The sequence below is a fragment of the Ambystoma mexicanum genome, chromosome 1q (genome assembly GCF_040938575.1).
Source record: "Ambystoma mexicanum isolate Mex_15411 chromosome 1q, UKY_AmexF1_1, whole genome shotgun sequence".
Classification (NCBI taxonomy): Eukaryota; Metazoa; Chordata; class Amphibia; order Caudata; family Ambystomatidae; genus Ambystoma; species Ambystoma mexicanum.
Genome location: NC_090922.1, coordinates 207,900,305 through 207,924,240, shown reverse-complemented (window position 1 = coordinate 207,924,240; position 23,936 = coordinate 207,900,305). Strand labels below are relative to the sequence as shown.

The 23,936-nt window shown below is 48.6% G+C and overlaps 1 protein-coding gene across 2 annotated transcripts in view; it reads right to left on the bottom strand.

Annotated features, from left to right (window-relative positions):
- MYADM (myeloid associated differentiation marker) overlaps positions 1-22,746 on the bottom strand; it is a 90,889-nt gene extending 68,143 nt beyond the window's left edge. Inside the window, exon 1 of one of the 2 annotated variants that reach the window (XM_069637359.1) lies at positions 22,593-22,746. The gene's annotated coding sequence lies outside the window, so the exon portion shown is untranslated. Of the gene's footprint in view, positions 1-15,924; positions 16,050-22,592 lie in introns of those variants that run through there. The other variant, XM_069637364.1, reaches the window with a different exon arrangement.
- Between the last annotated feature and the right edge of the window lie 1,190 nt (positions 22,747-23,936).

Here is a 23,936-nt window from a genome sequence, read left to right as displayed (position 1 = left end):
CTTTCATTCAGGCAGAACAGGGGGCTGCAACCTGCAGTTCTGCAGAGGATTTGGACTATGACTCCACTGATCCCTCACCATTGTTTATGCCGACGAGGGCAGATTGGAGTTTTAGTCCAAAAGATCTTGAGAGCCAATGAATGCAGACCCCAGCTATAGAGCCTACCAAGTTTCAACCAAGGCAGATAATCTGAATGGTGACACTCACATTAGCAATTGAGGGGAAAAAAGGCTGTGCCTCCGAGGAGGCCTTCGACATGATACTCACACTTGCTGCCTTCTGCCTCCCTAACACCCAATGGCAGGGAACACCACACATGTGCAAGGATTCACTCTCAATGTTCACCGGGCGAAGTTCAGTGGGACAGAAGCAAGTGAAGCCATCCAGAATCCTAGGGTCAGGCATGGCCAGCGCAGGATACAAGGCTCTCTCAGCCCGGCCCCCAGGCCTTCCATGAAACTGGATTTCCCATGTTGACTATTGCATGTCCCTGGCAGCTCCCTCAACTCTCCCTCCAACTTACTTCATTGCTGGGTTCTACGAGTGTATCCCTTTGCGGCACAGCCAAGGAACAAGAAGGGCCTTTCTACAGACATCTTAATGACCACTTCCTTGGGGCCGCTCGGCTCTAATCCCATTCTCGCAGTATTCCGATTTACAACTCACGCCATGCAGAGCTTTCTGTTGACCTTAAGGTTGCAAGCTACTAGCCAGGCATTAAAAAAAAAGAAGTCACTTGCCCCATCATTCTCTGCACACTTTCTTACTTACCAAGAGTCAATTATCACTAGCTAGTGGAAAGTGCAAATTCTGAGGCCTGCTTTTTTTAAGGTGATCTGCCAATTTTCCCCTCCCACTGACACCCGTCACACTCCTTCCCTTTGTCCCAACTTCACCTCGACCTGTATCGCATGCTCAAGTGCCCCGAGGGCAGTAATACGAGTTCAAAGCAACACATACTGTAATACATTCCCACCAGTCCAGGATTCAGAAATATAGTAATTGCTCTGCCTCAGACTAAGACGAGCTCAAATACTTCAGAGCGGTTTCATCTGCACAGTTGTTCTGGGCTGGCCATTTTCTGTGCCTCGTACCACCCCCCCACCCACCCCCGAACATACTTTGTTAGCCGTCGGTGGGTTTCCGATTGTATTTTGGTGCTGGGGGTTTGCCCATTACGTTGCCAGGACACGAGGACTTCATTGCTGAACGCCTGGCACCAGCAAATTCTTCATCCAGAAGGTTGCACTTGCATTGCTGACCTAAGACACATTCTATCATCACCGGTACATGGGAAGGCATTCCTACAGATGACATTCCATAGTATAATCCTGCTATTTTTATCACAGGTTTAAACATTCCTTTCCTTCTCCCATATCTATTCTAGGGTACTGCACACCACAGTCTGCATACTTCTCAATCCTTGACTTGTCTGACCTGGGTGCCCCATTAAGCTACTTTATAAATAGAGATAAGAGTGGCCTTCCATGACAGGAGTAGGGTTGCTGTAGGGTGTGTGCATGGGTGAGAAATGGAAGAGGGTGCTGCACACACCTCACTTTAATCTACTTAGGAAGAGGCCACTGCTGCTAAGGCGCACATGGCACTGCACCAAGCAGCCATCTTCTACAGATTTGGCATTCCACACAAACCCACGCGGCCCCTTACGCACCCCCGAGAAGTAGATTTGCTTGACGTCATTGTAGTATGTCCACATTGCGGTAGTCATTCATTGAAAAACAATTGGTTAAGAAAACTGCTTTTTGCCCAGAAGGCATTCTGGGAGCATACGTGCCTTTGCCATGGGAAGGTGTTGATGCGCAAGTGGCCATTGCATGGGAAATTAAACCATTGGGAGGAATCAAATGGTATATAGACAAGGAGACAGTGGAGTTGGACAATAGTCCCAACACTGGCAAATATGTTGAATACCATTGATGTAATGCAGGGTGGGATGTGCAAAATAGCGACAGAAGGTACGAGATGGACTCTAAAGAATGGAGGGGTGGCAAGAGTTAATACAACCACCAAGAGGTGGGGAAATTCAAGAGTTTTGGCATTAATATAACTTTCATGCCCCGGCGGCGGGGTGGACATGGGATTTAACGGCCCACCAGCCCGAGCTTTGTCGGCCTGAGCAAAAGGGCCTACAAAGCTCAGGCTGGCGGGCCGTTAAATCCTGTGTCCGCTCCGCCGCCGGGGAGTGAAAGTTACTCGCACCTTGGGATTACCTTGGGTGCATGTAGTTTTATTTTTGTTTGTCTTCCGACGGGAGATGTGCTCTGCGCAGAGCACATCTCCCTTTGGAAGAAGAAAAAGTTCAAAAGAATGACAGCTTTATAGCGTGGAAAGCTATTTGCACCCCAGGATTTCGCGGGGTGCTGATAGTTTTCTTTTTTTATTCTGGCGAGAGATGAGGTCAGCGCAAGCACACCATGAAAAACATATTTAAAAATGGCCGCCGCCATCCGAAATGGAATCCAGTCCCTTTCCTATTTTAATGACAGTGGTTTTTGTTTGCACTTTTTTTCTTCAACCTCTGCGGCCGGTGACGGCAGAATGACGCCCAGGAAAGGTGGATTCTAATTGGCCAGACCGCCTTTCCCTGGTGCGAAGGAGAGTTAATGATACAGAAGACCTATAGAACGAGAAGCGTTCACAGTATAAGGTAATTATCATAAGAGGGTCAGGTCAGCCGACATTTATTGAAGCTTCCATTGCAAAAGTAGGCATAGAAGTATTCTTCGGTTCTGGAGCGTGGAATATGGTCACAACAAAAAGGTGGGTAGGCAGTGGTAGCGAGGCAGGAGCATTAACAAACACATAGAAATGAAGAGATACTGCCTACCAATGGCCGCATTTCAAGACGGTTGTCAAGTGTAGTTTCCATTGGCATTGGACCAAGAAATGTTGTTATGCTTTGATTCATGGGATTTATAAAGTGCTTGTCTGGCATTTACATGGCCTTGGGGCACTAAGGACTGTCTTGCGCATAGCTGATGAACTGGACTGTAGGAATGTCATGGTATAGGTCTCTACGACCAAAGAAGTGATTGTTGCGGCAGAAGCTCTCTTCCCCTATCGGGTGATCATCAACTGATCCCTAACTTAAGGCAGCTTCCCATTGAACCTAAAGATAGGGAAAATCCTCCCTCTACTAAAGAAATCCACTCTGGATCCCGACAACCTAGGTGACTATCACCCCATCTTCCCTTCCTAAGTAAGATCACCGAGACAGTGGTAGTCGTGCAACTGCAGCAACACCAACAGTCTTCTCCAAACCTACCAATCCAAGTTCAGATGCCGCACGGAGACGTCAAACATACAGGTGGTCGACTCCCTCAACATACTTGACGACGGCCACCCCTGCCACCTGGTTCTACTCAATCTCTTAACTGCTTTCAACACAGTAGACTACCAGGCGCTCACAGGCATCCTACACCAGCGCATGGGGATCAGCAACCTTGTCCTGCACTGGTTCAAGCCTTACCTTGCCAACTGCCAGCGGTTTGTTCAGATGGACTCTGTAGATCACCAATGCTACAGGTCACCTGTGGAGTCCTGCTGGGTTCCATCCTCTCCCCAGTGATCTTCAATCTATACATGGAGCTGCTGGGAGCCCTCCTAGCAACACACAACAATCACATCCACCAATATGCTGACGAAACACAGCTATACCTCAATATCAACTCCATCATGGACATCCACAGGCTCAAAACCTGCCTATGATTGATCCAGTCTTGATGTCCAGTGCACACTTGAAGCTCAATCCCTCCAAAACCGAATTCCTACTCCTCACCAACAACACCGAACACCCAGACATTCAGACCTGGCCATCAACCATGAACCCTAAAGGCTTGAGACCTGAGCTCACCTCCTGTGTCAAGTCCCTCGGGTTTCACATTGACAAACACCTCTCCTTCATGGTACACATAACTAAGAAAACAGACAGCTTGGTAACGGCTCTCCCTTCTGTGGAAAGTCAAGCCATTCCTCCTGCTGGACAGCTTTAGATCCACCATTCAAGCACTGGAACTATCCCACCTGAGTGGGGGCAATGCCCTCCTCGAAGGCCTCCCGTTGTCCTTCCTTGTGCTCCTGGGAAATATCCTACATGCGTCCACATTCCTCATAAAGGGTCTACATAGATACAAACACATTACCCCGGCCCTCATCAACCCTCACTGGCTCCCACTGCACGCACGAATCACCTTCAAGTCTTGCTGCATCATCTATAAGGCAGTATCCCATAAGGCACCCAGATACCTCGCTGAGAAACTCGGCATCTCTGGCGGACAGTGCACAATCAGAAGCCAGAACACGTGCCGGCTTGAAATCCAACACTACAAAAAGGAAAGGACCAGAAAACAAGCCTTCTTTGACAACGCCCCAAGACTATGCAACATCCTCCCCATCAGCATCAGACTCAGTCCTACAATTCAGAAAAGAACTCGAGACCCACCTCTTCGAGGAATCTCTCCTCCTCAACACTTAGGCGATCGCGTTGCGCGGGCGCCACCTCACTCGCAAGACGCCATCCACCCCTGTGCCCCTCTGTATCGTATCCCCGCTGTACATCTGTTCTGTTGTTACCTCTGAAAAGTGCTCTGTTATGCATCTGTACTGTTGTATACCTCAGTGAAGCGCTCCATTGCTTCTCAAGGCTTGGTCTAAACTCAATAAACGGTAATTGCCGAAAATCCCAAATTCGGCACTGGAAAAAAGAATTAAATGAAACAATGTCCAAAAGAGTCTGATTGTGGAGTTTGAAAGGCCTTCTTTGCTTTCATTCTCCTATGCATGCCAGATGACCTGTTGATGACACGATTTAGTCCCGTTCCAGGCAAGTCCATCCATCTCCTACAAAACATCAGTTAAAAAAAAATAAAAATAAATTAAAAAAAAAAAAAAAAAAAAAAAAAAAAAAAAAAAAAAAAAATCGAAAAATTTACTAAACAAAATTGGGGACCGTCGTGAAAAGGGTTAGTGTAAAAGGGTGAGGCTGGGGAAGAAAATGGAAAGGGGTGAAACACCCCAGGGAAGCAAAACAATTTTCAAAAGAGGAAAACCAAAATAAATTGCAATATCGCCCAGCCTGAAAAAGGGGGCATTTTTTCGAAATGACTTATAAACTTGCTGTAGTCTAGGTGGGTAATTTCTTAGACAACAGGACTAGACTCACCGTCCAAAGCCACACAGCTGGGTGGTTCACACTCTGTGACTGAGAACATTGGACTAGGCGAAGTGTGCTGTGGAAAGATGGGGCATGCAGGTTCCCAGGGGGGAGCAAAGGGGCAATTACTCCTAATTGCTGTTGCGCCCCCCCTAGTTGGTAGCCTGTCCCCCCCTAAACGAAAAAGAACACTAGCATGGGTCCTAAAGATGCTCCTGTGTCTAGCAGTCAATCACACGCGTTTACAATACCTTTATTTGCTGAGCCTGTTCTTTCTTCTGGCCTGAAGACGACACCACAGTAATAGATGGGCCATGAAATCATTGGGGTGGAGCCAATCTATGTTAAAAGCAGGCTTCCCACGTGCATGCTGGTTTTTTTTTGCTAAATGTTCTGCTTACAAACTAATATGCAACAGTAAAAAAATATATTTTAAAGTAAACTCAAATTCCAGAGGTTTTTTTTAAAGCTGGGTTTCGTTTTTTGTTGGATTCTCCGCCCAAATATCCTGCAATTTGCGTGCCCTTCCTTTTTAGATTTATGGCAGAGTATATATCTTCAAGGGGTTATTTGTTTGTGAAAATACCCAATCAAAAGAAAATACTTTTATTATCCAAACAGCAGTTCTTAGGGAACCTATCTGTGGTTTCATGGAAGCCAACTTTTGATTATAACTATGGGGGAAGAAATGTCCCCCACCCTCGCCTCAAGTATGGGTAAGCAGCATTTTACAGCACCTTTTTTAGTTTGAACTATTTAGGTGGCGCTAAAAGCGCTACCTTTAAAGCCGAAACTATTGTCATTAACAGAAGAGCTTCAAATATGGGCTTTGAATGAGGATCTGTAATGCTTTTCAAATGGAGATACATTCGAGGAGGGATACACAGTTGTAATCCCTCCCATTTCCTGTCCCTAGTCATTGTAATCCCTACGGCTAATCCCACCCATTCCTGCCCATCTCAGAAACTCTTTGATTTTGTTTGAGTTCTTCCATGGAGACAGCCATCTTGGATGACTGTCTCTAAGGAAGCTCTCTGGAAACAAGTCGGCCATCTTTGAATGGGAAAGATACCATGCATCTTCCAAATAAAATGATACATTGTTTAAAATAGGTAAAGTAATTTGCATTTTGGGAGCTTGTTTTGATTTTACTTAAATATGAAAACCAGTTTGCCTCTGTGCTCCTTTGGGGAAAAACAGGTTCTGCCAATTAACCCATGGCTTTATTCATTCATAGAATGAAATCAATTTTGCAAATGTGCGTTTTTATTTAGAAAATGGCTCAGCAACCACCCTATGCTGCTGCACAGCGACCTGTTAAATTGGCTTGTGCTGAGCTGTAGGAGCATTTATACATTTGACATGCGTGTTTACTTCATTTCAGGAACACAATAGGATTCTGGGAACAATGTGCATGTGAGAACGCAAGCTGGGTATAACTAGCACCTTCGGCTTTAAGTTGGCATCAGGAGTTCTGGGGCATTTCACGGGCAGAGACGTGAAACGCAGCGCTTTCACATTTGATGTGAAACTTAATGAGTGCAGGCAGCGCAGCAAAGTCCAGAGGAATGCCTCTGGATTGAGGTGAAAGGCTGTGGAGAAGCGAGCGCTGGATTCCTCGCCGGCACAGTCAAGCGAACAGGCATTTTTCATTTTCTGCTTTGGCAGGGTATGCCATTTCCTCCTTTCTGCTGGGACACAGTGTAAACTTCTTTCTCTCCGAGTGTTTGGGATGGAGTTTCACATATGAGAAGGAGCCTGTGCGTGCCTGAGGAGCGGGCTGCCGGCAGCTCTGATGTTTGGACCCTGAACTGTGGGATGCATGTGATGGCGAGGAAAGCCGCCTTATCACCTGCATTCTCTGTGCACTTCAGATTAACTCTTTTGCTGCCACCCTCCACCACCACGTGTAACTGACAACAGACAGCGCTTAGCAATTCAGTACTTTTTATGACAATATAGGAAGCGATGGTACTAAGATTGAATTCGTAATATGTTTTTAACGTCCTGACAAACAATTATGGAGAGCAACGGCTGCAATTCCACCTACAACATCCAGATGTCCCCACAAACCATCAGGGATATTTAAGAGTACAGTTCCACCGACAACATACAGATGTCCTCACAAGCCTCTGGGTGTTCTCATCCATTAAACAGAATGCCTTGGACTACCTATCATTTGGAACCGGGCAAGGAGTGAAATCTCTTCATTTAAACTGACTGCTTTTGACTACATATTATTTGAAGTGCAGCTGTAGGATGTCATTCTGCTAAACACCATCTCTAGCTGTATATTATTTGAAGCTGAACCCGGGGTGATGTCTGTTTCAGTTAAAAGAACACATTCTCTTGCTGAGTGCAAACTATTATGTGTACTATGAGTGTCGTTTTCGCCTTAAAGGTATCCAGTCTCTTGCTTGTATGCACATCATACAAAACAAGCTGCATGCCTTCAAACGACAACTAAGTGCAGGTAACTATCGCATATTTAACCCACCGAGAAGATTAAAAGACATCTCAAATTAGAGCATGTCACGTGTGAGATGGTAAACCATTTCTCATCATGACATAGCACTTGTAAACATGGCTTAATAGTCTAAAATGAAAACTACATGCCAGTACAAAGACGCCGACTGAAGTGTCCCGAAAGCAAGGACCCGAAAATCTGTGCCCTTACTGGGCACAACTCAACAGCTTTTCCTCCTGGCCATTATTATACATTGTGTAAAGAAGCAGCAGTGGGTTAGTGCCCAGAGCTGTTTGCCCATATTCTTGGTATTGTTCCAGGGCTCAATAAAGGAAGGAAAAAGGTGTGTCTGTGACACTTAGTTATGTGGTCACTCTAGTCGGCCCCCTCACCTCCGCTGACCCACAACTTCAAATATTTTGTAACAATCAATATGCACATAAAAAGCAAGATACAACCTTAAGCGGTAGTTTGGGGGCAGAAGAGCTCACCTCACAAAAGATATCATTCATTGCTGCATAGGCAGGATTACTGCAAGTGCCCCTGCCCGAACCTCCAACAGGAAAAATTAGGTTTAGTGCCGCACAGCCAACATGCGCGCACGGGCAGGAGAAAAGCTTTGCTCACAGAAAATAGGTACGGAAATTGCAAACTGCACCTTCCCCTTACCACAATTCTTATCTATTGTAATTTCAGTTTTTGGCAACATTTTTATTTCCATGCAGCTAACGCACCTACACCCAAAACGTAGCCAATGTTTATGCTTTAACGATGCTGGAGTAACTTGTTCTTCCAAAGTGGACCTCATTCCGAGGCAGGTTGTAGTTTTTTGCAGGTTATTTGCGGTCCTGAGGCCAGGATTCATGCGAGTTAGCCAAGCCCCAAGTTTGAAAGAGGACGCTTTATTCAGGAGTCAGAATGGGGTTGGCAGTGCAGGGCGAGTGTGGGCAACGTTTTTTCAAACCAAGGATCTCTGGCTGCATTATTTCAGACTAATCACAACTTCATCTCGGAACTCCGAGTGCAACCTAAAGTTACACATTGGAATTCTGGCAGGGGTGCGCTTGGCCCTTCATCCTTCTGAAGCTGACCAATCGAGTGCCTTGAAGATCCTCATTCCCTTTCCTATCAACCAAACTATGGAACACAATGCCCAGGTGACTCTGCAAAGAGGACGGATACCTAGTCTTGGGAAAATCTATCAAAAACCTGGCTACAACCCTATAAGGACCGGACCAAGGAGCACGTTCAACCTCAAGCTACCCTAGTCTGGGATTCCATGTGTTAATATCCCCGCAAAAATATTGATACAAAAATATCGCCATATTTTTGTGGCAATATTGACTCATGGCCCTGAGGGGGAAACCCCTGCAACCTCTGCATTATTTTAAAATGTGCGGGGGGACACCCCCGCACCCACAAAATATCCCCACAAAAAATATTGCCTATGGCGAGACAAACGGCCATATGTAAAGTGATATTTTTGGTGGGGGTATTTTGTAGTGATACCCTAGACTGGTACTCGTAAGGCCCACCAGAACCACTCAGATGAACCGACAGGGTCCTCCGACTCCCATTGCCATGCGCCACTTGGATTTTAACAACATAACAGCCGTCATAAATCTGGACGCAAAGACTAATCAGTGTGCCACCCTCTCAAGCAGGACCCGATAGAGACTTACCCATTCTGGGTCAGCCTCACTGACGTGCAAAACTCTTGTGCACAACACTTAATAATCAACACCACCTTGGATATTGGAACACAGGCTCCCCTAACTTGTCTGCCTGTCGCACACAATACACTACCTCACAATTTCCACAAAAACCGATTCAGTGGAACCCTAACATTCTAAAAAGGACACCTCAGGAGCCCCAAAACACCTGCCGCTTTGCATCAGCGCCCTATTCAGAAGATTACCTCCCCGCTCTGACGAAGGAGCGAGGCGGTTTTCATTGGAATAGGGCTCCCATGTATATGCATGAGCGCCCTATTCTAGCGATTAACTCCCAGCCAGGCACCGGAGCGGGGAGTTTAAAAAATGTCTCGCTCCTGCCCCCCCCCCCCCAACAGCCTTCCCCCTGTTAACCACGGCTGCGCAGGGAGGCGGGTGCCAATTCTGCCCAGGGTGCTGCTGCCGCTAAGGCCAGCCCTGCCTTAAGTATCAAAGGCTGATGATGCTCCTTGCAATGGCCTTTTCTGTGAAGTAATTTCTGTTGGTGCAATCCATATGCAAGGTACGTTTGAACAGAGCTCTAATAGACGAGTTCACTGCATCTGTAACGATTCTGCAGTTTTTTTTTTGGGGGGGGGGTTTGTGGTGTTAAAGTGCCATTAGCCAGTAATGTTACCAAAAAAGTAGATTGGGGCAGGGGTGGGCGGTTTGTGGGAGCGAACGAGACCATATGGAATTACTTGTACTGCATTTGTGGGGGGAAGGAGAGGGTAGCAGGACGTTTTCATGGTTCGTCCCCACCCATCCTCCCTAAACCACCCCCCCCCCCACACACACACCCCCTTCACACTTTTTCAATGCTGGATACTCCCCTGCCTCCACCCCCGTTTGCCCTCTGCCCCACTAACATTAATTGACGTCACTGCCAGGATGGGTTGTCAAAAACGCGGCGCAGCTGGATGAAATGGACGGCCAGTTATATAACACAGTGGGTCTGCGGGAAACGCCAAGGACCAACCTCTCTAACGCCTCCACGCCGAGATTCCAGCGGGACGTGTAAACAGACGCGAGAGTTTATACAGGGGCCAGCGGGGCTGCGCGGGGAGCGGGGAGGGGCGGGGGGCGAGAGCAGCGCCAGGAGCAGCGCCCGGCCCTTATATGGCAAGCACAGCCCGGCCTCGCGGGGATGGTTTATAATAAATAAATGCGGCCACCGAGGAATTCCCAAAATGACACCCCCGCCTTCTCCACCCAGCAGGGCCGGGAATCCCTCCGGAGAGGGAAACATTCTAGATAAGGAGTCCGAGGCTGGTCCCCGCCCAAACGGTCTTTCTGCGCACTCCCCCAAACGTGCAAACGTGCAGCACATTCTCGTCTTCCTCGGTGAAAATCAAACAGTTCTGGGACTTTGGCGATGCATGCATGCCCTTCTGCGATGCGAGGTCACACCACCAGCCTGGGAACTTGACCAGAGTTTAGGGCACTCGGGAGCGTGCAGAAGGATTACAGATGAGCGTGGCAAAAGCCACGGGTACACGGAGTCCACCCACTTTTTTCAGAGGGTGCACTCAGTCCCCCCCCAACCTCCCCCCGAACTAAGATGAGAAACATTGAAAGCCTTCCTTGAATTTATGAATTAAAGCTGACCTAGTACTGCAATCGTCAGGTTTGCTTGCAGGCCGGAGATTTCACCGCTGCGCTATGTAACCTGATGAAAGGTCACCAACAACTAAAGGTGAAATGTCCCATTTCTGTACTACAATTTCCAGGGAAACATCTGTATTGGTTCTTGGAGTTTAAAACATGCTCACCTTATAACGTTTCCAAAAACTCTATCAGAAGACAGTATCCTCTCTTGGTTTTGTGGGTTGATCTTATGAAAGGCAAGTGCCATTCGTCTTGTGCAATTTGGGTGGTTATGCAAACCCAATTTAATAAATTTGCATATTTCTCCTTGACATGCTATTTTCTGGCGACATCGCATCCCAATTGCGTTTGTTGATGACTTCCCCCCACTTTTATTTTTAGGACTTGACCCCTGCAGCACCCCAACACACACTTACCTTGTTTAACACTTGTCATTTGGTGTTACTTCTGGGCTCCATGCAACAATGCACAATCCTATGCCGGTGAGCGGTGGGTGTGGAGACCTTTCACGCGAGAACGTCAGTGGAAGGCCCACATCTCTCAAATGTGGTCAACCACTCACCGTGAGGTGCAGCTAAGCTGCGTCTCCCCACGATATTGAGGCTCTAGACGCAACACACGTAGGTAAAGAGGAGTATTTATTTTCGGGGGCCCCAGGCTTTCCCAAATTGTACTGCACTGTGATGTCACGAGATCCCCTGCAGCGTGCGCCCCCTTCGGTGACTGCTGTCACGCCGCCGCATTCCCTGGGTATCCCGGGACAAGGACGCACTACGGGCTAAATATACTGCCTGCCGAGGAGATAGCGAAGACCTCGAGCAGACACTAAAATGTGGTGACGTCTGAGGGGAGGAGGGGAGGGAGGGAGGCCGGGAGCCCGTTGGCAAAGCCATTCCAGAACGCACCCCCACCGCCAGACCCCCCCCCCACAGGGAAGGGGAGTCAGTACCAGCAGCTCCACACCCTGCCCACCAACGATGTAAGCGCCACAAAGCCTGGCAGTGCCAGGCAACAGCACAAACCTTTCACAGTACCCCCTGCTGCTAGTTTGGCTTACCGAGCCCCAGTCGCAAGCTTGTCACGTTGCTCAGCCCCCAAGTGCCAGCCTCCTCCAGGAGTTCCGTAGTTTGCATCTCTGATCCAGTTGTTTATATACCTGTTGGATTGAATGTTAAATGCATGTTGTACATGGAAGTCACTGGTATAGCTTCCCATCGCTGCAGGCTTGTCCAAATGTGCCTCGAGTGCTCAATAGGCAGGGCTAGAAGTGGGCCGGCTCCGAAATCTCCTTTTGAGGCGGGCCTCTACCAGGGCCCACTAATCTCCCCTGGCAGCACCAGTCGCTACACGAAAAAGGCTCGTTTTCTAAGCCTGAAGCTCTGGCTCGTGTGCAAGAGCTTCAGGCTTCAGAAAAAAATGACTTTCAGCCATAATGGCATCACCGCACCTGCAAGGCATCCCTTTAAACAAGAGATGGCCGTTGCCCGGCGCCACCATTATGGAGAGAAACGGGAGGGAGTTGGAAGCAGAGGCCTTGTTTTCTAAATCAGGGGAATTTCAGTCTTAGGAAAAAATCCTCAGCTTCCAGAGGCCTCACCCTTTCAGCCTTAATGGTGACGCTGCCCCTCCCCTGGACAGCGCCACCATTAAGGCTGAATAGGCGAGGCGCCGTCCCCTGCCAGGCAATAGAAGGGTGCTGATCTCTACAAAAGGCTGCCTGGCAGGGGTGCCAGTAGCCCTTTGAGCCGGGGACCCTCAAGGGGGCGTGGCTTAACAGGCCAGCAGGCGACCCCCGCATTTAGGCCACCCCCCCTTGAAAACTCCCTCCCCGCTCATTTTGTAGTGCCACTTAAGGAACTGACAAAAGGGCAGAGTCTGGCTGAATGGTAACCTACATCCAGAGCAGTCTGTACTGAGCACTTGTCCTTCTTCTTGCTGATGGATTTTTATCCATCAGCGGTGATTTTTGGATACCGAGGCTTGAGCCTCACTACTCCATCTTCTCGGGTTGAGTGTGTAGTCGTGGGTTTGTATTCTTCTTGGTCTGTGTGGTCTTGTCACAGTAGAGCTGGTTTCACAAGGTCTTCACTGTGAAAGCAGTCTGTACTAAATCGCGGGTGATTTATATAGCGCTTAGTGTGCGGCTTCTACCTGCTATGCAGCCGGCTGAGAATGGAACCCGTGTTGCACGGCGTCGTCTTTTGTTCTAGAGACGAGCGCATTGCCACCCTTTCGGCTGTAAGCGGAAGCAAGATGGCTGCTGCCAAAGGCCGTACCAAGGCGCAACAGGTGAAGGTAAGGTGGTGTGGGGAAATGGCAAGGGAGGCAGAGGAGCGTACATGGATGCCTCCTCGTAGTGCCATAAAGCCACTTCAAAGCACAATAAACAAACAGGATGCAGGTAGGTAGACTCAGGGGGCAGAAGTGGGAGAGCAGGAAGGGGAGTGCAATGAGGTTGTTGGGGAAAAAGGGAAAGAAGTGTAGAGAGCTGGTCACATTATTATCTTTATTTCTCCTCTCCAGGCAAGGGCTTTAAGCGAGCCGAAAACGTGTGCGGAGAGCCTGCGCATTCTGTGGGAGTCGGGCCACTGGCCAGGGAAGAGCCTGACCGACAGATCTAAAACGGTGGGACAAACAGCAGAGGGGCATGCATGCTTCTAAAGCCCACGGGTAGTCCCTCACTGGAACCGAGGCCTCTCAGGGAGAGGCATCACGGATCTAAAAACAAACCAAAGCATTTTAGCTTTACTTAAAAAGAAAAATCCATTAAAGAAGAAACGATTAGTTAACCATAGTTTTAACCATGGGGCAGCATTTATAGGCCACAAGGACAGGTCAGAGGCAGTAAAGCAGAAGCAACATATGCCAGGGGCCCTGCCTTCTTAGGCCAGCCGAGCGGTATTATCAGCCTCACACAGCAAGTCCAGTCCTTGTGTGTGCATAAAAAGCCTCACATTCCCAGGTGTGGCCGCTGCACGGAGATACTCCAGGACCAGGCCGGTTATAGGCTCACATACCCCAGGTGTGGCCCCTGCACGGAGATACTCCAGGACCAGGCCGGTTATAGGCTCATATACCCCAGGTGTGGCCCCTGCCCAGAGATACTCCAGGACCCGACCAGTTATAGCCTCACATTCCCAGGTGTGGCCCTGCACGGAGATACTCCAGGACCAGGCTGGTTATAGCCTCACATACCCCAGGTGTGGCCCCTGCACGGAGATACTCCAGGACCAGGCCAGTTATAGCCTCACATACATGAGGTGTGGCCCCTGCACAGAGATACTCCAGGACTAGGCCAGTTATAGCCTCATATACCCCAGGTGTGGCCCTGCATGGAGATACTCCAGGACCAGGCTGGTTATAGCCTCACATACCCCAGGTGTGGCCCCTGCACGGAGATACTCCAGGACCAGGCCAGTTATAGCCTCACATACATGAGGTGTGGCCCCTGCACAGAGATACTCCAGGACCAGACCAGTTATAGCCTCCTACACGCCAGGTGTGGCCCTGCACAGAGATACTCCAGGACCAGGCTGGTTATAGCCTCACATACCCCAGGTGTGGCCCCTGCACGGAGATACTCCAGGACCAGGCCGGTTATAGCCTCATATACCCCAGGTGTGGCCCCTGCACGGAGATACTCCAGGCCCAGGCCGGTTATAGCCTCACATACCCCAGGTGTGGCCCTGCACAGAGATACTCCAGGACCAGGCCGGTTATAGCCTCATATACCCCAGGTGTGGCCCCTGCACGGAGATACTCCAGGACCAGGCCAGTTATAGCCTCCTATACCCCAGGTGTGGCCCCTGCACAGAGCTACTCCAGGACCAGGCCGGTTATAGCCTCGTAGACCAGATAATCATAATATGCAGAGGTACCATTTGGTGTATACAGGCGCCGCCACTATCATTTGCCACGTGCAGCCTTCAGCATCTCTGAACTGAAACCCAAGGCCAGTTAGGTCCTGGCCTATTCTGACAATCCAAATGTATAGTATTCTGCACCAACAAAAAAGGCACAACATGTGTCACTTTTAAATTTGGCCCCAAAAAGTCTGAAATGATGCCAAAAAGGCTTAAAAAAGAAAAAATAAGTATTTTACCCATTTGTCACTTCTTAAAATAAGTGTGATCCAAAAAGCCATGTCAGGTTTTGATCTCCAGTGCCCACAGAAGCAGAGGCTCTGAGCCCCGCACATCACTAGCATGAAGCCAATTCCATTGCGACTGATGGACACTAAAGGGGCATCAGAAATGGGATTCTGAAGGTCAGTCGCTCCCTAGAACTGAAATGAGCATACACTTGCTGGGCCGCCATGTGATCTTTTTCTTGCTGCAAAATGTGGAAATCAATGCCACTATACCCTTGGTGTTCCGCCTGGGATACACGCCCTACGCAAGCTGGAACTTCACATGCCCAGGTGTTGCCATCATAGGGCAAGTGCACTTTCAAATGCCCTGGTAATGGCATCTCATGCTTGCTACTCTCATGCTTGCTACTCTCTCCTTTGCATGGTACAGTCCCCAGACGAAATTGCTTAACTGTAAGGGGGGGGGGGTTTATCCAAGGTTGCGCTAATTAAGCTCTGAATATGTAAACAATCAAATGCACGCAGTCTAAAAGAACAATTATTTGATCATAATTTACTGTCAACATGAAAAATGTGTAAACTTTGTGTAAAATCTTTGTGTTAATACAAAATGAGGAGGATAGAGCAGGGGTCGAAATTGAGATTGGATAAGCAGGAGCTAAAAGATTCTCCTGGGTATCCAGGATTAAGCAGTTACCAGGAGCTACCACTGGGCAACAAGGTGCTAGTACATAGCATCCGCACATCTTACTTCCATGTAAGATGCAAACATATTCTGTTAATTTTTTATGGCTCCATAGCTTTAAATATCATATAGTCTTACACTAATGTGCATTTATAGATTGTCCCAAATGCAGAGTTACATTTACATACGTGTGTTTGTTCGGCATCCGTTGGTTTGGGGAGGCAAAAGTAGCTCTGTTGGTGTCAGAAACCCTAACCAGGCTCTTCAAGGCTACAAGCAGGAGCTAGATAGCTCCCAGCTCCCCTCAATTTCGAACCCTGCAGAGAAGATGTGTGACAAATAAGAGAGGCAGTGTAAGCTGGGTTTGAAGGAGCGAACGAAGGGAGGCAGGTGAACAGAGCAGAGCGAGCAGGAGGGAATAGCAGAGCCAAAGGAAAGGATACTGTGTGGAGAGGAGGGAGGAACAGAGTTGGAATAGACACAAAGGGGAGAGGAGAGAGGGTGGAAGGTGAAATAACTATGGAGGTGGGATGAGGGAGCAAAAAGCAGAAGTAGATCTGAAATGGAGAAGCAACAGTGAAGGCAGAAAAGACTTGAAGGGCGAGAAGGGAATAAGTGAACAGATGCGAAAGGGAGAACAGAGAACGGAAAGACAACAAAGAAAGAGCTGATAAGGAGAACAGTGAAAGGAAAAGGTGTTAGAGAGTAAAGAGATCCAAGGAGGGGTGCATAGAGCGGAGAGAAAGGAGCACATTGTCTTTAAGGGAGAAATCGGAAGCAATGAAAATCAAAGAGACCTACTGAGGGTATACCGTCCTTTCATCGACAGTCATTTTTACGATTACCTTTTTTTAATGAGTATAGAATTACGAAAAAGCTCAACGAAATTTCGGAGGGTCGGGGGGGGGGATAAGGGGCTGGGGGGGTCAGGAATAGTTAAAAATAGGTGGGGGGGGCCTTGGGAGCAGGAACCCCCACCCCCAGAAAATGTGGATGTCCTTTTTCATAATTGTATACTCGTTATAAAGGCAGTCGTAAAAATGACAGTCGATGAAAGAACATAGAACCCTACTGAAAGAACACACTGGGATGCAAAGCCAAACATCACACCTGGAAGAATTGAAGTTAGGCAAAGAGGACTCGATCATCGTAGGATGCTGATGAAAGGGGAGAAGAGGAAGAAAAGTGGGAAGATTGCCTGTTTGTCCTATGCTGTCAATGACTGCGGCAGAGTTGGCAACCAGCATTCCAGAGATAAATATTTAAGCTCCCTGGCAGCAGTGAGTTTTGGCCAGACACAGCCCAGGTGTGGCAACACCTGAGCAAGTCCAGGCCCCACCAGTCTGGCAGGTGGGGAGAGCCTGCGGACCTACAGCAGCGAGCACCAACCAAGCCAAGAAAGAAGGGCAGGGGACGTGGAGTGGCAGTCTCACCGCCAGTAGGCCGAGCCCCAGGGAAGTGAAGGGAGAGATGGACTGCTTGACTGCGGTTCTCATGCAAGCTGAATAGTTACTTCCGACTTCTTTTGGAAACCCTGCATCCACTGACCAAGTCCACGTCAATCCCTGGGCCTGTTCGAGTTGTAAAATTATAACTAAAAAAGTGATAGGTGGATGGTTTTGAATAAATCTGAAGCACTGGCGTTGCTCTGGGCAACCTACTACACCACCGTTTTTTAACTCGTCTGCGCCACTGCAAAAGGGGTCCAGCCATATGCAAATCAGTCAGGTACTGCCACCAATGGGAGCAGAGCAGCCCATCCCTTAGTGCTAGGCCAGGTCCCCTCTGCACAGAAACACAAGCAACCCCAGACATGTTTCAGCCTTGTTGTGCAGCTTGGTTCCATATGTTCTTTCCCCATCTGTAGCGGCTTGGCAGACTGAAAAACGATGGTCTTGAGGGCTGGCCAGAGTAATGCCAGAGGTTAAGATTAATTCTAAACCTTTCAGCCATCACCTTTTGGTTTTGCGAGTTGTAAAACGAACCCGTTTGAACCTTGTACCTAGGGTCCCGAGTGGTCTGTTGATCCGTCAGCCTTGACACCTCCCAGATCCCCCCTGCGTCCATTGATCATAGAGTTCTTCTCTTCCGCAATTGCTGCCCCAGACCAATCACTGTCAACTTTGAAGAGGCCATGTTCCGTAATGGCGGGGCGTTCATTTCAGCTCTGTGTACTATCCTTCTCCACGCAGCTCACCCTTTACCCTGAATTCTCCAGACTGTTTCAGTGTGGAGGAAAAATCTGACATGCTCCTTCGATCATCCTCTCCACACAATCCCCTTTAGAGCCCAAACCTGCACAAAACGTTCCCGTGACAGAGGCACAACCTCCCAGACTATAAAGGCTTTCCACCCACGGGCACCCCTGCAATCAGTGCACCTACAAAGAGGCTTCATCCTTCCGAAGCGTGCTTGGGACATCCCATGGACTGATTTCCAAAAAGAGTTGCTGGGCCGCTGATGGCCTCGGAACCTCCTCTCCATCGCCTTTAAGCTATAAATACATTGGAGGCTTCGTCTATTGGGTCATCGTTGCGCTTTGGACGTCGCGCTTCTCCTTACGCTCACATCTGCAAACAATCCCATTTAACTTTTAAAGTTTAATAAGAAATCTTTCTGTTCTGCTCGCCATTATATCATCGAAAATTCCAGAATTCCACACACCACACAGAATGACATCATTGTCATTTGGAGTGAATACATCTTGGGCCGTTGGGAGAGGATGTGAGAAACACATTTCTTCTGAAGTCAAGAGATGGACATATTTGCCGTCTCGAAAAGGACTTCGAAGACACTGGACCAGAGTAGAGGCGACCAGGGGCCTCTGGCGCTTTCTATCCAACGATATTCAGGGAGTCATTCTGTAAAGTATCGCTGTCTTTGGTTGGAATGAGGTATCACCCAAACTGGTCGTTTCAAATTGACCGTATGGTACAACTGGCCAAATTCGTTTTGAAACGACCAATTTGGGTAATTACTACCAAACATGGTGAGCGGGGGTTGCGGTGGTGTCCCCCGTTCCCCATGTTTGGAAGTGAGTGCCTTTGGAGGTAGCGGGGATGTACCTTGTTTCCGGAGGTCTGGAGGCGGGGGACAAAAAAATAATAGAAAATGAAAAGCGGGCCCTGCGGCGTCGGATTCGACCCACGTAGTGTACGGTAAAAACATTCAAGGACGGCAAAAAGGTAAGTAGGGAGAGGGTGGGGGCTGTGTGTGATGTTTTTTTTTTTTTAGGGCGTTTTTGCTGCAGCAAAATTGGCTACACAGCCGAATTGACCATGGTCAATTCGGCCGCGAAAGATTGTGCCACGCCCAAAACTTATACATCCTGGAATCATGGGTAAGGAACAGACCTGTGAATTATGGGAAGGGCTGATGCAAGGCTGGTGAAAAGGAAATCAAAGAGGTCAAAGAAACGAGTAAGGGTTTCTCCATAAACCATGCCTGCCTTGATGGAAGGGTGTCTGGTCCCGGAGGTGGGTGGGGGGGCATGGGGATTTCGGCTCGTTCATCTTTTGCATTATGGGCAGGCGAAGAACGTGGTCTGGAGGGTTGCCCAGAGCAATGCCAGGGTTTAAGAGTAAAGATTTCATGCAGTGCCAGGAGGGTGGACGCGGCCTTTAACGGCCCGTCAGCCCGAGCTAAGGCAGGTCCAAGCAAAACGAGGGCCTCAGCTTGGGCTGTGGGCCGTTAAAGGCCAGGTCCGTCCGGGGTGCAAATGGCTTTCACAATTTTCCATCGGGAGATCTGCACTGCTTGTGCAGCCGATCTCCCTATGAAACATAAAAGAAAAAAGATGGCCACTGTCATACGTAAACAGGACCAAGTCCCCTTTCCATGTCTATGGCGGCCAGATGGGAGGAGCGCGGGACCAGAGTGCAATGCAACGGACCCGCAGGTAAGTGGGGTGGAGGGGAAACAGGGAGAGGCTCCCCGTTGCCTGCCTGCATTGAAAAACAAAAAAAAGATGCCTAAGGAAGTGCCTCGGGTACTGGAACAGCATGCAGGTTTTGTGTATTCTCGCCCACTGTTCCAGCCACCCGATTGGCTGAATGCCCGTGCCCGGGTGCGAATACTTCTAAATCTTCCATCCATCACCTCTTGTTTTGCTGGTAATTGGGGTCCCATTGGAGGATCTATATGGTAAGGAGTAGAGGGAGTGCATTCAAACCATATACGTTCTCAAAACGGATCTCCACGTCTTTAAGTGAAACCGCTTGGGTATGTTTTTTTTGGTCCCAGTAGATCCTGCCCCCTGCTGCAACCACTGCTCTCCCTGTACCCCAAGTATCTGTGTGCTAGAAGCCTGCTTTTCTCTGGATTTACCCAGCGTTGGAAATTGAGGGCCACTCAGCTACAATTTCAGGGTAAGGGGCCAGCTGCACAATAAGGGTGGCACTGAGGGGGCATTGCTAGAATGGAGTCCTGGCAGACAAGTGAAAAATGCAGCTCAAATATTACCCTGCTTTGTATTGTTGACTTAACATTTTTTACAAATCACATAATAAATCAACCGAACCATATACTAATCGTTATAGTGCCATGTTGTGAAAAATGTGTATAGTTGTAGCTTTCTGTTCCTCCCCCTCGTGAATGGAAGCCTAGGAGTGCGAAGAAGTAAAGTGAGGTGTTGCAGAATAAAAAAAACACTGGTGGCTTTTAAAACGATACTAGCAAGACACGGTGAAAGACCATGCATAATCAGACCACATGCAAGTAATCAGTGGACTATGCAACTTGTTATGCACCATTACTTACCGTCACAATTCTTAAGTAACTTTGGACGGGTAAAATTGACTCCCAACTACTAATCACTGCGTCTAGAACCATCCACCATGTACCAGTATTAGCGCAATATTTTAGAATTCTGTTTGCCCAAAGTCATGTTAGACATGCAGTGATATGCCCGTGTGCAAGTTGATTTGCCACACTTGAAATGCAAAACGAGAACACACAATAAAAATGAAGAAGAAACAGGAGCAGAATCCTCCCAATCAGTGTTCAGAAATTAGTTTTGGGTACAACTAATCCTGCCCCCTCAAAGCATCAGCATAAATGACAACTGCCCCGACACCTCCCATTTTATCACTTGTGGTGCTGTGAAACATGGCCACCAGGGCCTTTTTAATTTCCCTAGAACCAAGAAGATAGTTTTTGAGCAGATCCCTGAACACAATGAGGGTTCTGAGTCAGAGGGAGCACTGGGCAAAGGTGTGGAGGAGGTGGGGTTGAAGGAGGGTAAATAGCTGCCAAGTTGCACCGTTATGATCGACACCTCGAGCAAGACCTGGTTCTCCACGTTGCAGTTTGGGACCTGTAGTTTTGTTTTTCCCATTCTATGTAGGTTCCTACAAATCCCGGCATGCAGTGGGAAAAAACAGCTCTGGCTCCAGTTGTCATGCACGACACATGAGCAGCAATATGCCAGCGAGTGGGACACGTAGCAGAGGGCCTTACAATTGGGTAAAGGTCTGTGTTCGGAGCCCTCCGATTACTCAGGGCCATAGTGATGTCACCTCCCGCGTGCAAAATGACATTAAGCACAGTGACTGGCCTCAAAGCATCCCGGGCGGGACCCTGCTGGTTGAGGGAAGCCCCACTGCATGTAATCAATAACAATGTTTGCTTCCTCCCCTCCCCCATTAAGCCACGGGCTACCCCAGGAGAGAACACAAGCAAGCGTTAATACCATAGCTTATCTATCTGAAGCACCTCCGCCCTACAGCCATTAATGTTAACTGATGGCTGTACGTTCAGGTGCAGGCATTCCGTCGCCTGTTGCTGAGGTCTGCACACTTCTGGTGAACACGTGCGGGAGAGTCTGCCAGCCGGTTTAATAGATTATGCATCATTAACACGCCCAATTTCTACACCAGTTCTGTGAAGCAAAGTAGCAAGCACTATACAAACATTAGTTATGATCAGTTATGTTTATTTTTACCATTCCCGATGCACAGTGCCTTTGTGTTTTGATTCAGAGCAAAGTGTTAAAGAGAGAGCGAACACGAATCCGTTACCCACTGACCCGAATGATTGCAACTAGAGGCGCAGACGGTGTATTCGAGTTTCGAAACATAGGCTGCTGTTTCATACTGTCCGAGCTGCTCCTGCCATCTCTGGTCTTCCTGTGTGTGCCCCAAGCTACTCGCACTCGATGGGCCCAAATTATAGGCAGGTGGGGGAAATGCAGCTGGGCTGGTACCCAAAGTGGGGTTGCGCATTCATTGGAATCTGTTGCCTCTCTCTTAGAGTGTGTCTTTTTGCAACGCATTCCTTTGCCACTGCTAAAAGCGTGCTTAGTCCAACCAACTCCAATGGAAGGATGGAGCCAACCCCGCTTTACGTCTCAGTCTCACGGAGCTTAAGAACGTTCTACGGCTGGGGGGGGGGGCTGGGAGGGGAGAGACGATGCACTTTCTGTAACCGAATGCTGATTTCACGTTTCACCCCAACCCCCGTCTTAAACTCTGAACGAACAGCCTTCCTCGATTTGTTCAAAAACCTTCTGCTTTTCTTGTAAAGGAGGTCGATTAGATACCAAACGTGCCCCACCCCTTTTTACTGTGAATGCACGTCCTCGCACTATCTTACCTACATACCAGCTTGTCCGTGCATGTTAAATGAGTGGAGCGTACATCCCGACTCCAAACCTTCCTGATGTAAATGTACAATAACACATTCTACTTTACAAATATTGAAAACGTTATACTGTATCCCACGCACCACGAGCAAAATGCAGCGCTCAAACAGAAGAGGAAGAAAAGTCAATGCAGGACGTATAGATACGTATCCGGGGTCATAGGTCACGCATACACATTTCTATAAGGGCAAGACACTATCCCTGGGGAGAACGTACCTCGCTCTGGCTGGGCAGAAGAAGCGGAAAGCGAGGTCCTTGCTTCTCGGCAACGGGCAGCGACTGGTGCTGAGAGCAGGCAGGCTGTTGTGAGCGGAGTTCAGGGAGGAGGGTGTGGCTGCTGGCAGGCCAGGCGTGCACTGCTGCAAGGGATCAAGGGAAAACTCTCTATGTCTGCAGAGCAGACGGAGCGCTGCGCGAACGTCTGCCAGGACTCACCCCACATCTTCTGCCACGCTGGGCCAAGAACAAAAAAAAGTATACTTATTTTATCCCGTCCAAATGCCTTTCATTCACGCGTACACCCGTTTGTTGAAAATTCAAAGAGAATAAGTTCGCTACTAGAGCCAGGAAAGTGAATACAAAACATCCACCAGCATAAAGTGTACCGTCCGCATGTTTAGGAAAGGACTGCTGTTGCAAAGTTATCACCAGAACTTTAAGTGGGCCGGGACTAGCCGGAGCCAAGCCCCAGCATTCTTTGAGATGGGCTCCGTACTGGGGCCATGCCTGGGCTCACCCCATCTCAGTCAGCCGTTTAGCCGAGCGTTGCATCGCCTTTTATTTTTTCCAATCCGAAATGCGCACACCTGAAGTCAGCTGTGTAACCGAGCAGCTCATCGGCTAACCCTGCTGTGTGATGTCCCTTTATTAAGAAAACAGAGGAGGGCTGGTTTGGCCAGCCTCTCCTTTTGTTTCTGACTAAAAAGCTAACAGGCAGCAGGAAGCCCATTAACCGTGCCCTCCTCCTGTTTCGGAATAAAAGGGACATCACACAGCAGGCAGCCCATTGCATCCAAGCAACTGTGTGATTAAAAGGTTGCTTGGGAAGGTCAGTGACCCCCCAAGGCAATTCTTTAACCATGGCTCCTTGAATGCAATAATCTGTGGAGCCAGAGCCGGCTGACCTATTACCCTGGTTAGTGTTGCACAATGACGACCTGAGGCATTGTCTTGTGGTTGGCAATAAAAGGTTGTGGTTTTTATTGAACAAATTACATCATACAACACATTTTGGTAAATGTATTTATCCTGTTATCTTTTGGGCACCGGGACCAGGGGGCATCTACCTGGTCCGTGCCACCAACTTCTCCCCACGACTTTGTGGGCCCCGTTCGTTGCCCTTTTTATCTCCTTTCTCCTCCCTTTTCTTTTTTCTGGATGGGATTGGGAAAAGAAAGAAGTCTCCTGTGAACGCAGGAGGACTGTTGTGTTGGTGCTCCATTCGGACTACCAAAGCGAACTGTCTTCGTGCCCCCAGCTTCCTCCTTAAAAACCCCTTCCATAGCCCATGGGCTATGCATGATTCCATGGGCTTACTGCCCCTCTAGCCGGCTGGCGCCG